General features: G+C 41.0%; 1 long non-coding RNA gene and 1 pseudogene across 1 annotated transcript; one reads left to right on the forward strand and one right to left on the reverse strand.

Moving 5' to 3' along the window:
• Nucleotides 1-328: 328 nt before the first annotated feature.
• On the reverse strand, nucleotides 329-5,198 carry LOC148739672 (uncharacterized; annotated as a pseudogene).
• Nucleotides 5,199-16,150: 10,952 nt separating this feature from the next.
• Nucleotides 16,151-26,248, forward strand: LOC148739673 (uncharacterized). The gene is made up of 3 exons (XR_015996952.1): nucleotides 16,151-16,369; nucleotides 24,346-24,417; nucleotides 25,555-26,248. It is a non-coding gene; the product is annotated as an uncharacterized LOC148739673 (long non-coding RNA).
• Nucleotides 26,249-27,517: the final 1,269 nt, after the last annotated feature.

Genomic DNA, 27,517 nt, shown 5'->3' on the forward strand with positions numbered 1-27,517 from the left:
AGTAACGCGAACTACACAACGAATACGCTTTATTTATACACGGCGAAACAAGATGGAAGATACACAATGGAGAGAAAACAGTCAGGCGTCACTCGTATGAGCGCGCGCATAAAACTAAACAAACACCGCAGGACAACCTGCTGGCGCAACGTCTTTTTCGTTCCTTAACGAGAACAAACTATAATAACAACGGCTCAGGAATTCTGCAGAAGTATAAATGCTGAAAGTGGTAGGACCCTAATACATGACATAGTCTTTCAAGTACGATGGCGGTTTACGGGACCGCTGGGGCCTTGGAGGGGCTGGTTGCGCACGGCTTTCGTCAGGGTTAGAGTAGGAAACGTCGGGTTCGACCGGCCGGGGCTCTGGGAACTTCAGGTTCCTTAGGATCGGACAGGGTTTCTCCACCGTCGCCTTGAGGGAGTGGGATGGAGGTGTCCAGGGATTCAGGGTTGGTATCGAAGGGATGAGTGATGTCCAACGGTGGTTGAGGGGGGTCGGGAACGGACGCTTGTTCATCGTGGACTTCATCATCTGCTTGATTTACGCAAGAAGAGGGAGAGTTGACTTGTGTGGGGACGACGTAGCATTCGGACAGCTTGACCTTGTAAGAAGAAGCTCTCAACTGACAGCCGGAGAACTTCTTGACAAAACACCATGGGTCGTTTATCTCTGTAACGAGGTAGCGGTTTCGGGCGTGGAGCTTGTTCCGATCTGACACTAGATAGACCAGATCGCCAACTTTGATCTGGGGTTTGGGTGGTGCGAGGCCCCTGGGATTCTTGGCATGCTCACTGGATGAGTGGTTGTTCAGACGCTGTTGGTACTTAGCAAGTATAGTGTTGTAATCTGCTACGGGAAGCTGGTCACCGGTGAATTGGCTTCTTTGAGTCCACAGCTCGCGTGAAGAAAGTCCCTGACGACGTAGACGAGTGTTGAGACGAGCAACAGCAATAGCTAGGCTCACTTGATCGGTAGGACCACCACCAGTTTCCTGCTTTAGTAGTTCGTCCTCGAGCTCTTGTACTGCCCTCTCTGCAACAGGGTTCTTGTTCTTGTTTTTGATGCCGCCAATGTCAAGCCAAACGTTTAAGTGTTTGAGGCCGTCGTTGTTGCTTAATGAGACAAAGGCAGGGGCGGGGTCGACACGGATAACGGCACGTGGGCCATCGATGGGGTGCAACTCTACAACTAGACACGTTAGGGCGTTCCGCAATGTGTCGTATTTCTCGTCTGCGATGAGGCAAGCAGCGGTGTAAGACGTGGCACACTCTCTACGAACGAGGATTAACTGTCGCTCACGTTTGATGACGTCGGCAGCGAAAGCAATCCCGATAACATCTGGGGGAGCCTCTGACGTCTGGCTGAAGAGAGTGCTTGGAAACTTTTGTAGTGAGGCGCACGTGTGGCAGGATGATGAAACACGTGTCAAGGCAGGGCCCATGTCTAGGGCGTAAAAGTGGCGTTGCACGACCATTTGAAGTTGGTTCCGAGATGGGTGGTTGAGACACACATGAAGGGCGGTTAGCAGGCCGTCGAAAACGGATCTGGGGACGACTATGGCCTCGGAAGTGGCATCAAAGGGATGCTCACGTTTCACGACGAGGAGGCCGTCCCGAGAAATGGAGTCGACATTCAGGTACCTCTTGACGTCTTTGAGGTTGGTGAATTTTTTGGAGGGTCGGGTGCCTTGTTTTAAGTGTGCATGCATGCGTCGTAGGTCGGGGCAGCCATTTTGGACTTCCCGCCATGTGGAGCGGGTAGTGTAGGGGAGAGGCTTGTTGTTTTCAATTATGTCTTGCACGGTCACATCACGGACAACAGAGTCTTGGGTCGTACTGATGAAAGAGCATATTTGACAGCTTGGTTCCGAGCAATCTGGGGCGTTTCGACTGGCAAAGTCTGACGGGAGGTTTGCAGAACCTGCTAGGTGTTGCAGGGTGACTTGAAAGCGGCTAACTGTAGTAAGGAACGATGTTACTCTTGGGCTGGTGGAAAACTCCCCTCTGCAGAGTTTTTCCACGGCTTGAACACACGGTTTGCTGTCGGTTAGTACGTGTGCGCGATTTCTAGATTGGGTGATGTAGGGGCTGAAGTGCTTGACAGTTGCTGCAATGCCTAACGCCTCGACTTCGTATGGTAACCATTGAATCTGATGCTTGCGAAGTTTGGCGCTGAAGAAACCTGCAAGGTGTAGGCCATTGTCGCGAGTGATGTATAATGTAGCACCGAGACCACGTTGTTTGACGGAACCGTCCGTGACAATCCACAATGTATCAGTGGGGCGCGGGAGTGTGATGGGTCTTGACCCTGACAAAGCTTGTTGTGCAGAACGAAAGACCTTGGTCAGGTTTTCGTCCAAGCTAAGGGAATCTGGCGATTGCATTCCCGAGATCGCGCTTTCCAGAGGGTCGATTATTCAGGCACAGTCAGGTAGAACTCGCTCGAGGACCTTGTAGGAACCAATGAATGAACGAATGTCCTTAACAGTTGTAGGGAGAGGGCATGAAGACAGGACAGAGATACGATGAGGACTGGCAGATAGGGTTCCTTGTGACCATATCCATCCGAGGACTGTCGTTGAGTTAGGGCAAATGACGGTCTTTGAGGGGGAGAGCCGCAAATTACATCTGTCGAGTTGGTCGAGGACGCGGGTCCAGATAAGTAGGAGCTCTTCGGGTGAAGAGGAGCCACAATATAGGTCGTCGGCTATTTTAGCGACGTGTCCCTCCTGTATGAAGTCGCCGAGGACGCGGCACATCATCTCCTCCAGTGCAGTTTCAGAGCCGGGCATACCCATAGCTGATCGGCAATAGACACGTATACCCCGGAAAGGGGTAGCGACGCTGCAGTACTTGCGAGATTCTTTAGCCAGTGGAATCTGATAGAATGCTCGGCTAAGGTCGGTTTTGATTATGAATTTCTAAGGAGCAATAGTACGCAGGGTAGAGTCTACGTCTAGCATCAATGAAGGTTGGGGTTTACTGTACCGACCGACGTCGGCAAAGGCGGTAACGAGGCGATGGCCACCGGAGGGCTTCTTAACCAGAAATGAGGGATTCAAGTACTCTACGTGGACGTCGACCTCCTCGGGTTCGGAGAAAACGTGATCTTTTTCAAGCTCGTCGAACTTTTCCTGTAGCTCGATCAACTTATCGCGGGGGTACAAAGGGAGACGACCTTTGCGTTGAGGGGGTTCCACGGGGCCCATGTTCTCGTGGGCTTCGATGGAACCTGCGGTGCCATTGTAGCCAGGTAGGTCCGGACCAAATACACGGTCATGCTTGAGCAAGGCTTGTTGGAACTGATCACGAATTATGCTCTCAAGAATGTTGTTGGGGTCTAGCTGAACGCCGTGGGAGTATGGAGTGTTGACCTTTGGCTGCGAGGGGGGAGAAGGGACTTGGGAAGGATTGATAACTCGAACATCTTGAGTAGTGTGGCGGGCGAAGCAGATGTGTTCGTGGCGTCTAATGGCCTGTGGTTCGTCGGTGTCGTTCGTTATGCGGGCTTTACCGTCTATGGTGACTACCAGTTGTGGTTGGAGCCAGGAGGTGGGGGTAGGCTCTACGGCAATTGTGGATTCGGCTCGTAGCTCTGGAGGTACTGTTACTTCGACGAAATCACCGGGCCAGACGACGGTGGCGGGGGCCGATGACCAAAGGACGTAGGAGGATGTTTGTCTCACGGAATAGGATCGGTGGCTCTTGACTGGAGCCTCGGGGAGGTACTTGGTTGTTTCCTGCCCATGGATTGTTACTTCTTGAGTTGCGGGACGCATGGTGATGTCATTGGCAATGAGGAACGGAATACCTGCTAGGATGTCGACATCTAGATCCCCTACGACGAGCGCTTCGAGTGTTAACTTCATCTTGGTGCGTGACAGTGTAATGTGGACTTCACCGATAATATTCAAGGGGGTCGTCCCATCGGCCAGTAGGGCTTTTTGGTTGGACTTGACGATGTTGAGGTTGAGCTTGCGTGCGAGGCTTGCCTTAATCATGCTTTTCTCAGCACCAGTGTCAAGGGTCAGACGCACGGGGTGCTGCATGTAGAAAGCACCGAGTGAGGGTGAATAGTTGGAACTGACCCTACGGGAGACGGCCCGTGCTGACGGGGGATGTTCACATTCGACGTCATCGAGCTAAAGGGCGCCGACACCGAGGTCGTAAGGTGGCTCTTCATCCTCGGCGTTGAAGGTGGCACGTGATTTGGACATGAAGAGGCGGTCTTCGCGTGGAAGATATGGGCATGTGCCTAGATAGTGATGGGTGTTATGACGACGAGCTTCTTTGCATAGCGGACACACCATGGGACGTCTAGTGACCACTGAGTTACGTGGGCTGGGTAGACGATAGGGTGGCCGTTGAAGGGGTCTTGGACTAGATGTAGATGTTGATGTGGAAGCCCGTAATATTTTGGAGTCAGCGGCGGACTGGATCTCTTCTAGGAGTGAGTCGAGAGCCTGTGATATCTCCGGTTTCAGTGATGCTAGAGTCCTGGAGCGCAGTTACGTACCATAACGTTGTTTCACGAGGGTTGGTAGGTCGGAATGAACGAGGCGAAGCCAGGTTAGGATCACTAAGTTTTCAAGGGATGGGGACAACTCTTCGTCGGAGGTCACGGTTTCACCATAATGGGTGATGGGGCCATTGGCGACCAGGAGGTTATCCTCTACAAAAGACATGAGTCGCTGAAACAAATCTTCAAGTCGTTCATTGGGTTCGAGTTTTATGTTTTTGAAGTCGATAAAGTGGGCGCCAGTGGACTGAAAGCCATAATGCATCCTAATCATTTGCCATATTCCGTTCACCGAAATCGCAGATTTCACGATTGAGTTTCTCGATATAACAGGACAATAGTTGGCTATTTGGCCTAGCATCAGGTCGAGATGGGCAGCCTTTTGGTATGCTGTTCGTCGTCGTGCTGGAGGAACATTTTCGCCGTCGTTTTGTAGACCTCTTCTGGGGTTTGCAGAAGTTTTCTTTTGCCAAGAGACACCATCGCTTAAGAAGGAAGCAAAATTAGCGTCGAGGGACAGGCTATATTGAAGATTCTGTCGCCAGGCTTCAAATGAAGTAATTGTTTCTGATTTGGTGAGAGACCATTGCTTTGGTGCACGTGTAGTTGCCATTCTTGCAGGCTATGTATGATTATCTCGAAGGAGAACACTGTACTTAGCTCTTTTTCCGGTCGTAACGAAGGCCGGCTCGTTGTTGGACCTTTGCCAGTAGTTCGATGACTTAGTGTTGAAAGTGTAGGTGGGTTTTTCAACCGCTGCCACCACGCCAGTAAGTAACGCGAACTACACAACGAATACGCTTTATTTATACACGGCGAAACAAGATGGAAGATACACAATGGAGAGAAAACAGTCAGGCGTCACTCGTATGAGCGCGTGCATAAAACTAAGCAAACACCGCAGGACAACCTGCTGGCGTTGGCTCATTTGTCACTCACCGTTGACGTGTGCGGGTCAGATTTAAATGCTGGTAGACGAGCCAAAGGAGTTAATGAGATATCTATTGTTTACTTCCACCAGCATGGTGGCATGAGGTAACGTGCGAACCATCTACTTCGATCTCAAATTTACCGCCACAAATAAAGACCGTTTCCATTGGAGAAAGGAAATACAAATCTCAAAAATTATTCTATTGTTTTGAAGACATAAAACAATCTGGAGGAATGCGCCCGCTGTTCACTGCTTTGGAGTAACTGTAGCTCAAGCTGACTTGACTCTAAGAGTTCTACATCACACGACGGTTGATTGACAAATGGTCCAGTGGGACCTAAGGCTCCTTTTATAGCGCGCCTTCGTGTTTAAAGAGAAATTCCTAATCATCTGCCACCCAGACCTATCAACACTCAACAAGCGTAACGAACTCGTCTCTTCCTGCCGACACAGAAACAAAGCAATCCTACGCAACAGCTGACGTGACACTTTTCACACTGCATAAACCATGTTAATTAGCATTTAGTGTAATATACAAGCGATGGTATCGCATTATTCTGCCATTAAAATCCCTTGATGAGTGGGCAACCACAAAACAGGTCTGTAGGGATGTATCTGTAGTTGTTTTTTTCCGACTATCACACATTATATATATATATATATAATGCATTATATATATGCATTATATATATGCATATATGCATAACATATATGCATTATTTTATTGTAATTTCGCCTTCAATACGTTGAGGCTTTTTTTTTTTATCATAGAAGTAAATACGCCACCAAGTTAAATAACTTTAAATCCGAGATGCAGACGGAAAGGCAGAGACATAAGAAGACGGAGAAGGGGATATGGAATATTGGATTGTGATTGGATAATATTTTCTCAGGATTAAGATCATAATTCCGTATAATATCTGAGTAATAGCGATTATTACCGACGGTTAAATGGCTTAAAATCTGAGATACAGACTGACAGACAAAAGGACATATAGAGGTCTTATGTTAATACGGTTTGCATAACACATTATGAATCGTGTCAGGATTAAATGTAAAATGATAGTTATTTTAATGTGCAAGTAACATTGTTTCTCCTCCCATACTGTGTCTAAGGTTTAGTTGTTCTGTATACCACAATTATTCTAACGATTTTTTTTATTTTTCCTCTGAAACCCAATATAGTCAATCCAACCCTGGAACAGGCACCAAAAACGCAGTTTGTATTTTTGAACAGAACTTCTAACCTATGGTGCCCAGTGAAAGGTGCGCCGGCTCCATACATTGTATGGAGAAAAGATGGTTTCGCTGTTCAAAATAGTACCAGCATAACATTTCAACTTAAAATAACGTCGGAAAACAACGTAAATTACAGCTGCGAGTTACAAAATGATGGAGAGATATTTAGAAGGAACATCAGCCTCAGAGTTGTAGGTGAGGTCTCATTGCTTCGTAGAACTATTTCATTACTTTTCATAACCAGATCGTGTAAACCTCCGTGAAGAGTTATCCGCTCAATTCTAACCACGCAAAAAAGTTCGTGTCTCTGATCAAAGTCGGTTCTGATCTATAATTCATTTTTTTAACCATGCTCGTTTCGTATGGGCAAATTACACCGCCACAATAAAGTGTTCAAGCGTAACCTTGGCAACTGCGATTTTTCCTATTTGTTTATTTCAAAATGAACTATTCTTCGTTTCCAAGACAAGGGACTAAATCCTTTCAGTTTCATTTGAAGCCTTTGGTGTGCCAATCAAATCATCTTTACATTTTTTTATCTTTTTTAGAGTGCCCAAACCCGTGTGAATGTGACGTCTTTCAGCAAACTTTCATGGGTGTGGATTGTAGTGGAAAACAACCGAATTCAGTTCCGCGGCAATTTCCATTTGCCATGGCAAAATTGTGAGTACGATTTAAAAGTTATCAACACCAAGAAAAGATTGATCTCGGGACTACCTCCCCACATAAAGCCTTATTCCAAAAGGAATCCTTTTCACTCTATTGTAGGCTTGGAGTCAATCAGGATAACCCCTAGATAATATATGATTTACGATGACGAATAGTCGATTCGTGAGAATTATTGATATACACGATGTTTCACACAGGATTCTCCTACGATCTACAAGAGCGGGTGTGATCTTGAAAAAATTTCACAGGGACTGGCTTAAGAATAAGGCTTACATGTGGTATTTAGTGACTAATAATAATAACAAAACGGAAAATGAAGGATTTTCTCGCTTAGGTCAAAGAAAGAGTGCAAAAAGTTGTTAAACCTCGCTCACAAGGAATCTAAAATGTACTTAAGTTCTAACTCTCAATTTGAACTGAGCAAAGGTTGTAAAACATACAAACCTGAAAACGTTCTACATTACGTCACTAAAATAAAGGTGAAAAACATCAGCTTTTCTAACTAGTCTAGTGAGGTTTGTCTGCCCACGCTGCTTTTTAAATTTAATTAGTTTGAGAATTGACCAGTAATTGATGTAACTATCCTGAGGCCTGGGATACGCAACATTCTTTGTATGAAGACTACTGACAAGGAATATGTTCGTCGATCAGCTAAATTTGAACTATAATACAATTATTCAATACCAAAGGAAGTAAAAGAACTCCATTCATGAGAAGCACTACATAAGTCAATAGCTAGTGCTGCTCTTACCATATGTGTCAGAAAGTGGAGAACGATCTGGAGGTAATGGCTAAAGAGAGTAACCTATGATCCAAGGCACGGTCAAACATTATGTGTTCGTCATCAAAATTATGCTTTCTCCAACCGTTAATCTTCCTTTAGTGCCTAAGTGCAGTACAGGAACTAAAACACTTTACATTAAGGTTTCCTGGACGTTTGGACAGTGACTTAATAGTTATCGTTTAGTAGCTTTGTTTACATATTTCCTTATGTATGGTTTTGACAATGACGAGACTAAGCGTTCAGGTGCCATTCTTATCGTAACTGTTGAATTCAACATGTAATTTACACGTTTCTAACGATTTCTTAATAGGTTCTTAAACAACAACAAGCTGAGGGACTTGCTCCAAGGCATCTTCAATAATTATACCCAGCTGGGATTTCTGTAAGCCAAGACTCTCTTTTTTTTATCAATCTGCTTGTTAACGACAAAATCCGTATTCGACACTTTTGTTATGATTTTTGATAGCAATGTGGGTAGCAGTGAACTGAAGGACTCCTCTCCAAGATATCTACGATAGCAATGCCGAGCCTTTATATCTCCCAAAAATCATGATTAGCTCCCCTCAACCTTTACATGAACACCTTAAATATACCTGAATGGATTACTTCAGTCACTGTCAGTGACAATGACTGATGCGGGATCATGTAGTGTGATCATCCGGGTGAGGATAGTCCTAAGGTACTGTGGCGTATCTTTTTGCCTCCAACATTTGTGCCGTTGCGATTGAACCCACTGTTTAAGATCTTAGAAAAAAACTATACATAGATTGTGTGCAATTATTCCAAACATTTCCTTTAGCAACTTTCTTGATAACTTACCCTCTCTCCTTCCCTTCAATGAGTGTGGCCTTTCCTATAATGAGGACTGCACAAAATGACGATGTGATTATAGCTGCATGGCAATCCTACTTTGTCTACTACGGGCCCTTTTTTTTTAGATCAAAAAGAAAACGTATATTGTTAAAAAATGTTAATTTCTTAGCCGGTATACATTACATCGTCACATCAGAACATGAGAGAAAGCATAGTTTAGCGTACAAATTTCTTGAACTTAGTTCACGAAAACAGTGTTGTTAACATCACTGTGAATTATTTCTGGTAGGCTTGTACAAACAACCAGCTGAGGAAATTACCATCGGAAATTTTTTGTAACAATACTCAGCTGACTGACCTGTAAATTTTGAAAGCCGCTATATTAAGTATAAACGGCATTAAATTCATCCTGCTTCAGCAATAATATCATCAGATCTAAGCAGCGATTCTACAGTGATTTTAAAATTTTCCATAGACCTTTTCTAGTTTCCTTTATTTGCCACCGTCTCAATCACTGCACTCCTAAATTTCGCATTTAAGAGAAGCCGCCAGAATATTTCGAGAATCGAAAATCAGTGACAAAAGCTCGAATTTCTTTTTATTTTACCAAAACATCCCTTTCTGTGGACTAGCTTTGAAAAAAAATTTTTTAAAGTTTAAGCGATTTTTTTTTCCGGCTGAAATTTAAAAAAGTTTGAAAACTCGCCAAAATAGCCGTTTTCGCCTTGCCTAAACGGTCCAATCGTCACGCAACTTTAGAAAGATGTTGGTAGCCCTAAACAAGTCCATTCACCATCAAACTTTGCACAGTAATTGCAATATAACTACACAATAAAAGCACATAAAAAGTTTCTTGTAATTCTCTTTGGTATGGGTTTTATCGCCGTTTTTATATAGGTGTATTTTGCACGTCCTTTTGGGAGACAAAATGAAGGCTAACTTTGACCGGTTTAAACGGCACCTGGTACCTAAAATTTCGACATTAAAACCATATAAGACGAGAGCTCATTCATCAATCTATACACCTGGAAATGTTGGCCGTTGGAAATTAAGTCTCGTCTTGGTAGTTAAATAAAACGTGATGCCACCCAAACGCCATGTAAGCGTGCAGAATTCGATGTTCATTTCAAGCTAATTATAGAGTCAGTTTGTCGAAAATACACAGAAAAAATTAAATGACCATTAAACGGCGTCAGCATCGTTATGTTTCTTCTGTGAGGCTGTGAATGTAAAGCAAAGTAGTTTTTAATCTTTCTTGATTACGTTTTACGTGCCAGCGTGTCTCTTAACACATGTTAATACGGCTGATGGAAATTACAAACTTCAGAACATTTCGAAAACAATCACAGTGTTGGCTAAAACCTCGCAACCTACACTTAAATTAATGATGTGTTGACTTGCTTCTTAGCAAATATATATATACACAAAAATCTTCGTGCTTAAATTAAGAAAAAGAAAGCTATTTGGATCATTCACAGCATTAGACAATGTGTGCAATTTATCAAGTTTATTGACCTGTGCGTGACCTAAGCCGTGACGCTTAACATGTTCAGGTAAACAAAGAATCGCCTCAAATTCTTTTATTTCTGCTTTAAAAATCTTGGATGAAAGAACAATATAAAAATCTGTCGAGGAAACTATCATCACATTTTTAAAAGAACTTTCCGAGAATTATTTGTGTGAAAATCTATTGTCACGCGTAAATGGCCTTCTTGAATGGCAGGGATTCACCCATGAAATCCAGTTGTGCAGTCAAGGAAGTCCTGAAGTTGTGGCTATCATGCAGGATGTTCTGAAGACCCTAAAGCTGAACACGTGGATGTAACGAAGGCATATTTCAGGCAAGATAACGCTGGTTGCTATCATTCATCATGCACGATCCTAGCGTGTCCAGACATCGCAGAATCTACTGGTATCAAGGTTATAGAAATCGACTTTTCTGACCCGCAGGCCTAGGGAGGTAAAGGTGCCGCAGACAGACGTGCGGCAAATGTAAAGGCCACGTAAGGGTCGACATAAACGAAGGCAACGACAGGAAGTCAGTTCCAAGAAGCTCTTCTTTCCCACGGAGGCATCGAAGGAGTAAGAGTAGTTGCAATTGACAGCATGGAGGATTTCGTCATTGATGAGGCAAGGAAGATTCCCAGTATCAGAAAGCTCAACAATTTTAAATCAACCCCGAAAGCATATAGAAATTATAGCTTAGCGTGCCTATGGAATCGGGAGTGGGAAATATATCAGATTAGACAAGCAATCTTCCGTTAAGTGCTAGTGAGCTACATACAGTGTTGACAAGTAGCATATTTTTGATATGTTGCAATCACCTTTGCCACCTGTCCGCGCGCAGGTCCCCCGTCCATACTCGACCACACCCGTGTTCGTGGGTGTGTCCACCCGACCGTCTGACAGTGCATCCATCGATTTTTCTTTCTCTTGCCGAGCATGTGTTTGTTAATTGATCGCTTCCTTCCCGCTTACAGTTCCTCCTTTTTTCCCTGTCGGTCAGATCCGTTGGCAAGTCTCACTTTAATCAATTTACAATTGACATAGCAATATTTTTTTTACATGCATGGTCTTTGTCGTACCGAATTTTCTTTGCAAAATCTCATATAAAAAATACCACAATTTAACATTGTCTTCTTTACGGAATCTTTTGATGACCACAAAATCATTCCATTTTCAGAGTGTAGCTATCGCTGGATGGGGTCTACATTTTCCACAGGTGGTTTTAAATCGTTCAGCAAAAAGCAACCCACGCAGACGGAGTCGGAGATTACAGAGAAACCTGAAGTCTCTAAGACGCATTAAGAGATTACTGGTGATGAAACAGCAGCATTTGCCTGCCCTCAAGACGGGTGCGTGAGAGTTTTTCAAAGGCATTCTGCCTTAGAGAAACACCTGTCCTCAGAAAAATGCACAAAGTCTTTAGAGGAGAGATCTTTGCTAGACCTGGCCAAGATCGCATATAAATCTGCATTGGAAGAAGATGTGGGAACTATACCAACTCTGCAACCAGTTCCAGGAAGTGAACGTCGAACTGATTGCTGTAATAAGGACGACTGGGCTCTTAAGTCAACCAAGAAGGCCTACAGGCTTAGTGAAAAGCAAAAGGCATACCTTGATGCCAAATTCAATATTGGCCAGACGTCAGGGGGAAAATTAGAGGGGGAAGTAGATGCAAGAGAGATGAGACGTGCCCAAGGACCTGACGGTGCTCGAATTTTCAACGTTGCAGAGTCCTGAATCCTCAGCAGATCTCTTCCTACTTCTCCCGCCTTGCTGCCAAGGTTCGGAAACAACTACCGGATGATTTCGATGTTCAGGCCAGCGAAGAGGAAATCAACTTCACGAGGGCAAGGAATTTGGCCCTAGAAACCATCTGTCTTCAGCACCCGATAGTGTTCGATTAGTTCGATATCTGTACCATAGTGAAGGACGACACGTTGAAGAAGCACCATACCTTGCCTTGCTTGGTGAAGCTATTTTCCCATGCACATGCCAGATCTGCCAGTAACCGATCTTAATCAGTTCTGATCAGTTATCTCGTTTGCTTGTTTTTAATACCTAGGGCTGTAATGGCAGAACAGATCACGGCCTAATTGATAATATTTGTAGTCACGGCGTCTCACCTTCGTTTACAAATTCACGCCTTTTGTACATTGTTTTCTGATTTCAGTTGTTTCGTGTATATTTGTTATTCTATGAGGTTCGCCAGTCATTTTTGGTCACGTCACATTTCATATTTTCGTGTTCATTTTTTATGCATTGTTTCTATTGTTTGGTATAGCTTCTTCTGCCGTAGTTTTCTTGTCACCGTTGTTATTATGTATTAGTCGTCGTAGTCGCCACATAATCTTGTAAGTTTTGTTATTTTGTCTGTCATTTTGCCTGTTTTATTTGTATTTCGTTTTGCTTTCCTGTTCTGTACGCTAGTAAAGGTGCGAATTTCTTTGATTTGTGGATCTCAACTACAATATTTTATTTAGATAAGTATATTTTAATCAGCAATTTTGGCATTTTACGTGGTTTAGGAGTTTCTGTTTTAGTTATTCTAAGTTAATTAGGACAAGAGGGTAATTGAACAAAAAACAAAAAACATAAAATATACGCACGAGATAAGATTTAAAAAGACACGCAGCCAATGGAGTAAATGGATAACTTAATATAACTCCAAAAAAAAGCGAGCAATGGACACAATCGAAAGAACACAATCGAAAGAACACAATCGTGCGATTTTAAAATTTCCCCCATAACTGTTCTAATAGTCCTTTTATTATTGGGGTGAGATTTAAGTTCTCAGTAGACGTGTTTGAGACCCGAACAAGTGTCCCCTCGCTTAGGTTATTATACTGCGATTATTACATGTTAGGTGACTTAACCCTTCCGAGAGGTGGAAAAATGGTAGCGTTAAAACAGCGTCACGATCGATAGGTAAGCAGCGAGCTGAAATAATTATTGAACCGTCACACGCATTAAAGATACACTTTGTGCGTTACCAGGAAGTTTCTGACGCATTGTATGCGTTACATGAGTGCATATGTAGAACTCAAATACATATTGTGATTTTGCAGTAGTTTAATGCTCCCTCTTTGGAATTCGAAGATTTTTTATTGACAGTTGTGATAAGATGTTAAGTGTAAACGGTCACAATAGAGTCGAGGTACTTCTTGTTAAGGAGTACGCATGCTGCTGTATCGAGAGAAAATGATTTACCGTGACATTTACACAAATATCATTGATAGATTTGATGTAATCTCATGGCTATCTAAGCTGTACATGTTGCACGGCGTCGACCAAGGCCACATATTTTTTTTACACTAAAATGGGTATTTACTTGCTTTTACAGTGCCGTAAGGTGCTAGTCATTTGCACGCGGTTCGGTTATGTTTAAGTTTGCTTTTCTAAAACTATATGCAACTGTGTTTTGACAGCTTTTAAATTTGACCACTTGCGGCCCATCTCTAATTGCTTTTCCCAGGGAAATTTTCAGTCGTGTTTCCAGTCCACTTTCCCTTGCGGATTTTCAGTGTGGCACCAAAGATTTTTAATAAGAGTTTAAAGAAGTGAGCAAAAAGCTGAAAAAGGCTTAACCTAAGTGGTCAAATTTATTGGTTACCCAATTTGGGTCAGGGGTTAGGTCACGTGCGCAAAATGGTCACGCGAAGGATGAACTTACGAGAATTTTCAAATGTTATCTAAGTTTTCGGTAGTTATATATGTCACCAAACCTAACATACTTCTCTTTTACTAAGTTAAAGTTTTAAGAATACGTTAAAATGTATTTTTGGATATGTTGTATAAACTCAACAGATCATTTCTTCAAGTATAAGAAGCGATGTTTCCAAATGTTTCGGAATGTTTTTAACTTTGTAGACCGCTTCAGTCGCGTTAAGAGACATGCTGGCACTTAAAGCGTGATTGGGAAAGATTAAAGGCGACTTTACTTAGCTTCGCAGAAGAAACATAACGATGCTAAGTACTTTCAATGGTCATTTATTTTTTTCTGTGTATTTCGAACAACTGACGGTATAATTAGCTTGAAATGAACATCGAATTCTGCACACTCACATGGCGCCTGGGTTGCATTACGTTTTATTTAACTGCCGAGACAAGACTTCATTTCCAAGGGCCAAACTTTGTGGGTGCATCTTTTGATAAATGAGCTTTCGTTTGGTATGGTTATAATGTCGAAATTCTAGGTACCAGGTGTCGTTTAAACCGGTCAAAGTTAGTCTTCATTTTGTCTCCCAAAATATCGTGCAAAATACACCTCTATAAAAACGGCGATAAAAATCATACTAAAGAGAACTACAGAAAAATTTTAATATGCTTTCACTTTGCAGTAATATTTTAATTATTGTGCAAAGTTTGACGTTGAATATACTTTCTTAGCGCTGCCAACATCTTCCTAAAGTTGCGAGACGATTTCACCGTTTAAGCAAGGCGAAAACGGTTTTTTTAACGAGTTTTCAAACTTTTTAAATTTTCAGCCGGAAATAAAATCGCTGGAACTTTAAAATATTTTTTTCGAAACTAGTTCACAGAAAGGGATATTTTGGCAAAATAAAAAAAAATTCGAGTTTTCGTCACCGATTTTCGATCCTCGAAATTTTCTGGCGGCTTCTCTTAAACGCTTCTCCATGATAAGTTTGCTTGAAAAACGAAACAAAGCAAAACACAAAAACACTGACCGGTCTGTTAGAAAAGAAAACCCAGTAAAACAAAGGAAGGCTTATATACATATATCGAAGTTAATGAAAAAAAAAAAAAAAACGCTAGAGCACGCTTTGAACATTATCAAACATTATCAGAATCATTATCAATATTGAGTTATTTTCCCCACAAAGTGCTAACGACAAAACGAATAAGTTTTTTCTGAAATTGCAAAACAAGGTACTGAAGGCGCCCTTGCAGCGCCCTTGTAATGCCATATGTATCACCACCCAGCGGTTCTCCGAACATCTTTCGGGAGCTGGTCAAGGTGGGAATATTTTATTTTTGGTAGTTCGCTTAAGTTTTTTTTTTTTTAATGACGAGGTTTGCCAGCAGTTTTGGACTGGTCATAAGATACTTTGTTGTATTAAGAAAGGTCGCATGAGTGATCCGTATCTTTCTAGCGTTGAACAGGGCATTTTTAGTTGACAGGTTTGCTTTGAGTAAACCCCAGCTCTCATCTGATAATATGTTTACGATTATCACCAAAAAATTTCATATAGTCGAGAACATAACGAGAATATTTCACGGTCGTGTTGTGGATGAAAACTAACTTCGAGTGCTATTACCATCTCTCACTGAGATGATTTTGCCCGAAAAACCATAATCTAGCCATAGATGAGTAAAGGCACATACTTTTCGATATAATTTCAGTTCTTTCACAAAAGAGTCAAGGTCATACTTCGTAATAATCGTGGTTAAGAAAAGCTATTCTGTAAATTACAGACATTGTAATGATAAAGTATTGTCGTTTGTTTCACGATATGGTCACCTATGATGTGAACCACGACGTTTCGACAGCATACTACTTCTCTTCATCAGGTGATAAGGTCTTCTAGTCTCTGGTCTTCTTGTAAGGCCGGATGTTCCGCTTTGATAAACACGCACAACCTTTTTTATACAAACATAATGTTAATAAATGCAGGACGACATCAATTTCTTTCAGTTGATTGGCCTATGGCCTATGGTGAATGTTTTAAACGATATCCACCAACGATGAGCGAAATTGATTTATGGATCCGACAAATGCGCCCGAAAATATGAATTTATTGCTGTTTAAGTATCCTTGGTTCTTTCCCAAAATATTTAGCCACTTAAAAGTACTTAATGGACTCATTTCTTGACAGGCGCTTGGACAACAATCATTTGGAGGATTTGCCAAATAACATATTCAGTAACAATATGAACCTAATACAGCTGTAAGTCAAACGTTAAAAGAAAATGTTTCCTAAATCGAATACTATTGGCATGTAAGGGGGAGTCAAGAGGGGATAACCAGGGAATATATGGAATGTACGGGATAGCTGTATCAGCTAAAGTATTACAATGATTAGACAGTGGACAAAGTGACAAAATGTAACTTTTTTTGATATATCTGTCTTAGAAGATCTGGCATCCACTGATGCAAAAAAGCTAAGCTTTTGATTTATCTTAAAAGTAAGGGGGGATAATTCTTAACTGCTCGGTAAATATCTACTTTAATGAGGTTGGACCAATATTAAGATTTATTACGTAGCTCACATATATATATATATATATATATATATATATATATATATATATATATATATATATATATATATTAATCTATTCAAACACTTCTCAGCCTAGTTTCCTTTCGTGCATCGAATTCGAAGTGGAGAAAGGGGGCGAGGTGAGAGGAGGCGGTGGCCATTAGAGGTTTACATGTATATCTGCCTTCCTAGGGAAAGAGAATTGCTTCCTTCTGCGCTTGATATCAAATCTGCTGCAAAGCATGCGTTCGTTAGTTACACAAAATGAAAAAATTTTAGGTCGAATTAAACGTACGCAAGCTACTAGTTCATTCTAGCATTCGAGTTAACCTTGCTTTGTAGCAATGCCATCTCATTTGACCGTTGTTAAGGTTTCAAAAGTCAATAGTAAGTGCCAGAAATCCATGTAGTACTTAACGCGCGAAGCAAAGCGCATGAAAGGTTATTATTTTCCATTAATGAACATGTTACCAAGTATTCTACGTAGCCTGAAGAGACAAGAAAAAAACTCAGACAAGGTATCCTTTTTTGAAGTCTCTCAATAAGGCTCCCTAACAGTCCTCTTCACGCAACTGTTGTCCCTTTTGCTCTGAAGATGTGATTATCAGTTTTGAATGTGGATTGCAAGTTTCAATTGTCATCTCTATTTTCACACCCCGCTATGTGTTGCACATACCCTTTCTTTTGTTTTTTTGCTCACAGTGTTTTGTTATCAATTCTATTCGTTTCCTGTAAGATGTCTGAAAGACACCTCGTGGAAGCTAGCGACTGATGAAATAACATACTTACTTCAATCTCACCTGCAATCTCCACACAAAGATTACAGGAAACATGATGTTGCCTAATAGAAATAGTTCTGCAGGAAACAAACTTCGACCAGCTTTGGCCGCTGGTTGTTTGTTTTCCTAATTTGAAGGGCACCCTCTAGCTCTTCCCTCCTCACACAAGGGCAATTTTGTTCACCACGAGATGTCCACAATAAAGTTCGTTCGAGGTAGAAATAATTTGTTGGTGATCCGAGTTTTCACGGACTCGATAAAGTATGGCGATTGCATGACAAGCGGACCCATTTGGAATGAATTTCCTCTGAGTCCTGCTCGATATTATTTTAAATTGAACCTAAACTTAATTTTTTAGTAAGCTTTTGTCGGACGGTTCTTTGTCAGTCGACAGACTGTCCTCAATAAAGAGGTATGATCATCCATGAGCTGAAATGAAAAACAAAAAGACCTTTAGAAATGCTTAGAAAGTCGATAGCTGGAAGAAGCAAAGACACCATAACAGCCTAAGACAAAAAGTCGTTAAAACAAGGGCCGTAAACTTGGACTAAACCAGCATGCCCTCGACTTCTGTTTTGAAAAATTTAAAGCACATATATCGAGGTTTACCGTAATATTTCTCTTTTTTCCAAAAGAAAAGTTTTACATACATCAAATTCACATAATAGTGATGGCACGTGTGTCCTAAACCGTCCTAAATAAGTCATCGCAGCTCGACTTTAAATGGGATGATTTCTCCCACACATTTCAAGACCTTTAAACCGACGCCATTCAAACTGCATTTGATGCTAAGATCATTCTGTGCTGTATGAAGTGAACTGGGTCCCAAGGGCCATAAGAATCAGAGAAAAAATGCAGGACTAAAATGTGGGGCTAGCTTGAGGTTTTTTTTCTAACTTAGGTTGGAATGTAACGTCATGACGTCATGATCTAGACAACACTGACTATGACCCGGACTGATTTTCTCGGGCTTAAAAAGGTGAAACGTATTTTCAACGCGCATGTTAAAGAAATCATCTCTCAAAGAAAGGAATTTATCTATGACCCGTACGGCTCCGCTCACGCAATCCCATGAAAACCATAGTGTAAGCTGACGTGTGAGAAAGTGTCTGATTGGGTCAGTTAAGTATTTCAATCCGCAGATCTCGCTCAGGCCACAGGCTTGCTATGCCGCTTTCATATCGATGAATTACTTCCTAAGAACACTGGCCGACATCCAGGTTCTACTAGAGCTACTAGAAAATGCAATATCTCAAGTACCTGAATGAATGAATTAACTTCATTTATCGTCGATAACGTGGGGAGTGGTCGCCCAATCTCCCGAGTCAAGGGCTCATGTATAAAACGCTCGACTAAAGGAAATACAAATTAAATAATAGATAAATATCATATATGAGATATAAAAGTTCATTAAACTATGTACAATAAAAACTGATATAAAAATTTAAAAAGAAAAAGGAAAAAAAGCTACAAGATACAGCTCTGATATTGACATGCTTTATACTCTACATTTTTTATTAATGATTTGGAATGCTGGACCGTAGGAGCTGATTTGGTAGACAAAGGCAATTTATTCCACATATGGGCAATAGAAAAAACCAGGAAAGATTTATTACTCGACGTTTCGGGGTCATCGTGACTCCATTATCAAGAGACTAGTTTAAAAACATGCAAATAAGGAACGGCAAATTTGATTGCCTTGTTAATGAAATGTTGTATATTCGCATGCGTAAGCCAACACTGAACGTGCAAACGGATTCCATCCGCGCCAAGGTGTTTGTTTAAGCCGTTCAGTCTAATTTATGCTATTCTTGTACCTTTCCTTATTTGCATGTTTTTAAACTAGTCTCTTGATAATGGAGTCACGATGACCCCGAAACGTCGAGTAATAAATCTTTCCTGGTTTTTTCTATGCCTTTGCTTTAGCAAATCCCTGCTGATCAAGTATATGGGCAATAAAGTAAGAAAAAGAATTTTGCATAAAACGACTATTATAAGATGGTTGACATACGTTTAATCCATTACCTCGTAGGTTGTAGTTGGGAACCCTAGGTTCAAAAAATTTAGATATGTAGTTAGGGCCGTGCATCCTAAAACTTTGGAAAAAGACAGTGAGCGAATGTTCGATATGTCTTTGCTCAAGTGAGGTCATTGAGGCGATAGATAGACAAACGTCGTAAATGACTGAGTTCCCTAAATTTAAAATAGATCTAAATGTATAATCATTGGCACGTTCAAGTTTGTTGTTCAATGTTCGCGAAATCCCTAGCAGTAATGGAGAACAGTATTCAAAGTTCGGTAGCACGTAGGCTTTGTATAAAGTGATCATCACATTTGAAGGAACCAATCGCTTTACTTTACGCAAGGCCGCTATTTTAGCGTAAGATTTTTTAGCATACAATGTACACGAGGCTTATAATTTAAATCCTTGTCCAAGTTTACGCCAAGAATTTTTATAGTAGGCTCAATGTGAATTATCTGATCCTCCACTGAAAAGCGGTAGGTGAACTGAGATTTGCCCAGAGTCATTGCTTGCGTCTTAGCTGCGTTGACTTGAAGATGGTCAGCGGAGAACCATTGTGTCAGTTTTATAACATCATGATTCAGGGCAGATTCAAGCACTACAGGAGACGTGTGGGCTGCGTACTGTGCTGTATCGTCTGCGTATAGACGGAGTGAGGAGGTGCCAACTGTGTAATTAATATCATTAACAAAAATATTGAAAAAAAAGGACCTAGCAGGCTGCCTTGAGGAACTCCACACCGAACTGCTAGCCAATCAGAATAACTCCCATTGCCTTTCACTCTTTGGAAACGGTCAGTGAAATACGACTGAATGAGCCCAATGGCAGACTCGTGACAGCCATACGCTCGTAACTTAGCAAGTAAAATATTATGGCATATTGAGTCAAATGCTTCTAATAAATATATTGCAATCACCCCTACATCCTTTTTGGAGTCCAGGGCTAGACGCCAGTCTTCTATTAGTTTGAGTAAGGCGGTGCAACACGAATGACCGCGAAGAAAACCAGACATATTGTCCGAAAACAGGGGTGAGAAATGACGTTCCAACTGATTAATCTTAAGCTTTTCGAAGACCTTAGGGATTGCTGAGAGGACACTGATGGGGCGTTAATTGGACTTTGATGTTTCATCCTCTTTCCTATAGGCAGGTGTCACATTAGAGAGTTTCCATTGGCTAGGCCACACACTGGAGATGATGGAGATGATGACCTATTTCTTGTGATAACAGAACACAGGTGTTATCAGTTAGAGAGGGACATCCTTTAGATCCCAGTCCGCCTGGGAGGCCTGTGCCATGGAAACCTAAGCAAGTCGGAAGTACGCTTTATCAGTCAAAGTGACAACGCCCCTCGTTATGCATATCATTTCCTCTCGCGCAATAAAAGTGGAGAATTCAGCATCTCCGTTCAGAGTGCCTTTTTAACAAAAAAGACGAGAGACAAAGAGCAAACGGCTAAGTGGTTGTCTAAATTTTAATCCAAAGTTGACAAGAGCCAGCGAAAGTAAACTTACGTGTACATCACTGATGAGTTCTTCTTCTGCAGCCAAGCGAACGCCCGCGGGATTCCCGTATCTCCTCATAAGAAATTGAGTTTCGAGGACAGGATAGAGATCGGTACTTTTCATAATCTGGAGTATGGAATTACTTAAGGATGTTCACGAACCAATATAACTTTGATATCACGTTGCAACGACTGCTAAGTCACTTTTGAAACACAACTGAACGGGGCAACGTTCTCGACCCAGTTTATTACAAATACTTTTGATACACGCGCTGTTGTCAGTGGAAATTTCCTTCCTCTCGCTAAACCTTCTCATTTTTAACAAAAAGACATGTAACAGCTTTTAACTGAATTTTTGTCCAATTCGAGCTGACGTTAGACCGAGACAAGGCCACAGAACCTTGAAAAATATGACGCCACAAGCAGATAGCGATAGCAACAACAGCACATCAGTTCCAAGCTTCGAAGACCGCCGCAGTCTTCACTTCACCTCTAAAGTTTTAGTTCCTCCAAGGCTAGATCTTCGTAGAGATCTAGCAGCGGAATTGAAAGAAAAAGCTTTAAAAAAATTACACTCGATGTACACTGAAAGCTGGACGACTATAGATTTTCACTACATGTATCAGGCCAGACGCCTTCGATATCCACTCTCTTTTAACCTTTGACTCTAGTGAAGAGAAAAGTGGGACCGATAAAGTCTTGGATTTTTAAAGTAATCACTGCTTGTCTGGCAAGACAAACTCAATTTACGAGGGCTAAACAAATTTCATAATAGAGCAAGACTGTTGTTGAACATAACACGTCAAGCTAAGTAATGAGAAGTTGGAATTCAGTTGAAGGGAAGCGCCATTTATTGGACGTGCAGTGACGAAGAATCAAAGGTTAGGTATATGATCAAAGAAAAGCTGACACAGTAGTCAAGATGGAGTGACCTGCAGATGTGTCAGCAGTGCAGAGATTTATACGGCTACTGAAGTACCTGTTTAAATTTCTAGAAACTTTTTAGAAATGTGACAGCCACTACGCTGCCTAACACACAAAAATGGCCAATGGATCTGGATGCAATAGCAGAAAGAGGCTTTCGAAAAGATCAAAATGAAGACGCTGTATCTAAAAAACGGTACTTCAGCTGGAGTGGCCCTACAGAAGGCAGGGAAACGTGGCTACGGACGGGGTTGGCTTTTTACTGATGATCAACAAGTAGAGCATTCACGTTGGCAGAGAGGCAGCACTCTCAGATCGAAATATACATTTTTCCCTCAGTCTTTGACATGGAACATAACCACAAAAATTATAACCACAATGTCATAAGGAAACCCGATTGACGACCTGTGACCAAGCCCCGCGGAGCTTGCATTAGAGAAAACGATCTTGGAATACTTCCCAGGTGCTAAAAATTATCTCCCAAAGGTCATTCATTCGAGCAATTCCAAATGAGCCACAGGTAACTCCATAAGCAGGGGCTCAAACAATTCCTAAAAAGCTAAGAAAAGCCACAGTGCCAATACTAAGTAGGGCCCAGGATCTGTCTGTAACACCTTTCAGGCCCCAAGTGATGGAAGCCAGAATAACCAGATCTAGCCGGTTGTCAAAGCCACCAAGTTCCTAGCAGGACTATGCATAAGCATAATCGAATGGCTCAGTGTAGACCATCCAAAGTTTAAAAAAAGAGACACTGAACTAATTGGCCCGACAGAGAAACTGGAATCCCATGGCAGTACAACACGAGTTGGTGGAAGTGTTCTCTCTTGCCGGGCCATTGGCATAGTAGCAGCACACTGCGATTCTCCGTGCCTCTTTTATTAACTGAGGCGGGAGACGTTTTCGTCCCTAGTTTCCCGAGTTGAAAGTTATAATGCAGGCGATTCGCTCCCTTTAAGCCAGTAATCCCGGGCTCACAAACTTTTCTCGGAATATTCGTTTTTCTTGGAAAATAATCCCGCACTATACTTACGAGGTATGGAACAGGTTTACAAGCCAAAAGTGACTTGTTACGCGTCTGAAATGAAATAACGAATATGCCTCAACTAATGACAGATGATACTGGCCAGTAAAATATAATTCTACGTTCAACACTGAGCACAAGAACTTTATTCAAAATCTCCCACTGAAATTCTTATTGGAATAGGAGGAAACCTGTACTATTTTTTTTCAATGGAAAATTTTTTAAGTAGCCCATAACTAGTCATGAGATATTTTTTTTCCTTAAAATGAGAAAGATCTTATCACCAATCCCTGGATTTCAATGATCTTAAAACGTTTTAGGGCTTACCGCCGAAACACGTAACATGCATGCGTACACTCATGACGTCAGTGCACTCATTTGGAAACTTTCTATGATATTTTTTAATATTTTGTAGAGAGGGTGAGAGTCATATATACCGAAGTTGACCCATGAACGGTTATATTTCTGATAAAGTAGACTTTGGGATACGTGCAGCTTGAAACCTACGAAGTGACCACACTTAAATGAAAATTAACATGCGATGCGTCCATTTTCTAAGGTTTTTTTTCAGAAATTTTTTTTAATTTCGAAGGGTTAGCAAGATATTTCCAAAATTAGAAAGTTGTTCCAAATTGAGCTTGAGGGAATTCGGTGCAGATGTTTTGTAGTTGTATGCCATCAGTTATAGGTTTGAAGAAAGTTATATGCAAGGAATTGAACTTTAAATACTTTGAAATAGAATATAGCATGAGCTTCATCCAACACAATCTCTTCCTTCCATTCTGGAAAACCTCTTTTGACGTTGTTCTTTACCAAGATAAAATAATATTCCATTATCTTCTCTTGTCCCTACCCATCTACCGCGCAAGAGTTCAAAACCCTAGAGTATATATTACTGACTATAAAGGATGCAGGTTTTGCTTCATGACACCTGAGCAGAAAACTAACCGCCGGTTCTTTTTTTCATCTCTCCTGAAATCCTAAAGAAATTTCTTTAATTAACACAACTTTTATATTGTGAATATGTGTAGATATGAACTTGAACATAGCGTTTTAATTTGCGCCTGCTCAATATATAATTTCTGATAAAAATATAGACATTTTGTGTTATTATCTCAAACTGACCCACCTTTAGCTTTTGTCCGTAACCAACCCTCAACCTCCTCTATAATCAATGTCGTTTAGCCTTTAATGAGGACTACACTACAAGACCATTAATCGGTTTCAAGCGTTAACATAGAACACTGAAAAGAAAACATCCGATCATAAACGAAAGAAATTTGTTAGAGGATTTGTTTTAGGAACTTGTGTACTGAATATGAACAACTACAGAATATTCGAGAATAACAGTTTCCTTTACTTTATTCGAGAATACAGGGTATTTAACATCTTTCTTAAATATCTTTGGTAGGTGGTTGCACAACAATCAGCTGAAGAAATTACCTTCAGGGATTTTCAGTAACAACAACCGGCTGCTCTACTTGTAAGTTTGGAGCCTGCTCTTTTTAAGTAAAGAACGCATCAAATCCATCCAGAGTAGGCGGGAATAACAGCAGATCAGAGCAGCGATTTTCCAGTATTTTCCATAAACGACTCAATGCAATATCTGTAGATATCATGCGTGTTCCGATGCCCTTATGGGATTGTAAGTTGCAAAATGGATCAATTGCTCCCACTGCCAAGCCTCCTACCTCGGAGAGACTGGCAGAAACCTCGCAACAAGACTGACTGAACACAGACGGGCGACGAGGAGAGGTGATGTCAACAATCAGATTGCTGAACATCATCGACTTACGAACCAAAATATTGACTGGGACTCTGCGCAATGCCTAGCCTATAGCACTGACTACTTTCAACGACTGACTCTGGAAAGCTGGTTTACTAACTCAGAACAGACTACCCTAAACAGGTGTCAACTACTACCGGCTCCATACAACCACTCATTCACGACCTAAACATTACAAACGAACCGAACAGAACGACAGAACAGAACTTTGCCGACGGATCGAAACAGACCAATCACGACCGATTTACGCCACTTGAGTCTTACAGCCAATGACATCACGGCAAAACTGACCAATAATTTTACACGAACTGAAATAATAACATTCTACTGACAACAACTATTCACTTGACTCTGATGATGACTCCCGCACAGGTTGTCGAAACGTCAGTCACTAACACCCACAACAGTCCCTCTCAGGACTACACTCACCCGGACGATCACACTACACTTTCACAGGTATTAATGATATTCATGTGAAACGTTATCAGCTTAGAGCTCAAAGATTGCAGGAGTTCTGAAGTAGTCGAAAATGGAATACTATTTGAGGCTGTTTTATTCTGCGATGACCATACGAAATTATCCTTTTCCTAAGCAGTCCTAAGACAAATTAGTGGTAAGTGGTTAAATTGGAATCAAGGAAATTCACGGGGATCCCTCATAGGAAGGATGTATTTGGAGAAATTATAGTTAGATGACGAACGAAGAGCGATCTTGCGAGAAGGATTTGATTGGTTCTTACTCAAAACACTTCTACCCTCTAAATGACAATGAGTTTGGATCGACATAGCGGCTGAAGAGTTGTTACTCACACTAACTGCCGTCAATTGTTAACAGGTACTTGGAAGAAAACCTTTTGGAGGACTTGCCAAAAGACATGTTCAATAACAATATCGAACTAATACACCTGTAAGTCAATAGGGAAAGGCTATATACCACTTTCATAAATGGCTGCCGGATCAATATTCTTTTGTTTCAATTTAAATTAGCCGTTCTGGCCTCGCTTGAGATAATGTATTCTTTTGAATTTTGTACTGGAGAACGATTTCAGAAGGGCTAATTTAAATTTAAACAAAAGAATATTAATCCGGCAGCCATTTATGAAAGTGATCTATTCTTCCTAGTTTTAATCCTACTGACTATGTAAAAGAAAGATAGGAGGTCATAAATAGATCATTTCAGAGATAGTTGTAACAATTAAGGCTATACAATAATCGAACTTTGCCGCCAAAGTCACAAATTTATGCCGGTTATTGTTTTATACATCATTCTTAATAGACCCTTCAGTTCTGAATTAGGGTAAGCTAACATGTATTCATTTTACATGCAGGAGGATTACAGTTAGCAATTTACCTTACTTAAATCAAATTAGTCTTTAATCATTAACATATAGTAATCTATTTAAGCCTTTTTCAGCCTTAGCTCTTTTGGAGCATGAGGTAAGGAAACTGAGAAGACAAGGGGGATGGCCACTAGAAGCCTAAATTTTCGTTATCTCTTGTCGCTTTTAAGTTACCAGTAAGTTGCAAAAAATCCCGCAGCAATGAAGGTTTACGAAAGCCGAACACAACTGAAGTTTAATTGCGTATTGTAAAATGAAAGTGTCTAGCCAAGTCCAATTGTGTCGCTGACTCGCAATTTCATAGTCTCGGAAGAGTAACGTCATAATAGAAAGAACGGCCGATTATCTCGAGATTTTGGGATGACTTGAAAGTTTTCCTTTGAAATTTCTTAGCCCTAACAAGCTTAGTTATGAAATATGTTCGAGCAGCCACCAAACGACAAAACATTTGCAAATGCGCACAACGCTTCTGAATCAGGAAGCTTGAAGTTCAAAATTTAAAAGGAATAGTTATTTCTGCAAGTTTGTAACTCAAGACTCGAGGTAAAAAATTGAGTTTAAGATAGTTAAACACAGGCTGCAATAGATCACTTTCATCGTGCGGTTCCACAAAACAAAATTCTTGATACGACTTTTTCGCATGCCAGTGAGCTGGAACTCAAACACACTGTTCAGAAGGACTCTCTTAAATTTATAATTGCCCATACCTTTGAGCATTTCTTGGATTTGAAAATGCTGTATTTCGCTCAATTATTCAGATTTCTCCGTGTAAATTGATTAACGCTGGATTTTCACGCTAATCTGGTCGTAAAGCGATGCGAATATCAATTGATTTTGAATTACAAAGACGAGAGACAAAGTGCAACGGTTAAGCTGTTGTCTAAAATCTTTGAAAACTGAGACAAGAAAGTCATTCGCACGCCACACAAGAAAATGATAATCAATATTGTTTCGACGCTACTTTCTAAATCTATTAATTTATTTCAGTCTTGAACGACTTAAATCGTCGCAAAAAAAGGCAAACAAACAAACAGAAACGAAGTCTTATTCCTCAGCCTAACCGTTTCATTGGTGACTAGTTTGAGTTAATTTCATTATTTCATCGTTAAATGAGAATTCATTGAATACAAGTCTGACGTTGCGTCGCTTGGTTTCTTTATGGTTTCGCCACAAATACTTTCAAAATGCATTGCAACTCTAACAAGGTGATCCTTTCCATGAAGGAGAAGAAACATTCAGTAAACAATGGGAGAAAACGACGATGATTTCCAAATTATACTTTGGAAAAAATTATGAAGAAAAATGAGTAGAGCTGGAATTTAGGGACAAAAAACGAAATGACAGCGACACAAATCTGATAGATGAATCAATAGACACGGGATTTTACTGAAATGCAACAATTATAGAGTTTAATTGCCCATAGGGATTCATATTAACATCTTACTTGCCGTATCTATA

Source organism: Stylophora pistillata, chromosome 2, assembly GCF_964205215.1.
Source record: "Stylophora pistillata chromosome 2, jaStyPist1.2, whole genome shotgun sequence".
Classification (NCBI taxonomy): Eukaryota; Metazoa; Cnidaria; class Anthozoa; order Scleractinia; family Pocilloporidae; genus Stylophora; species Stylophora pistillata.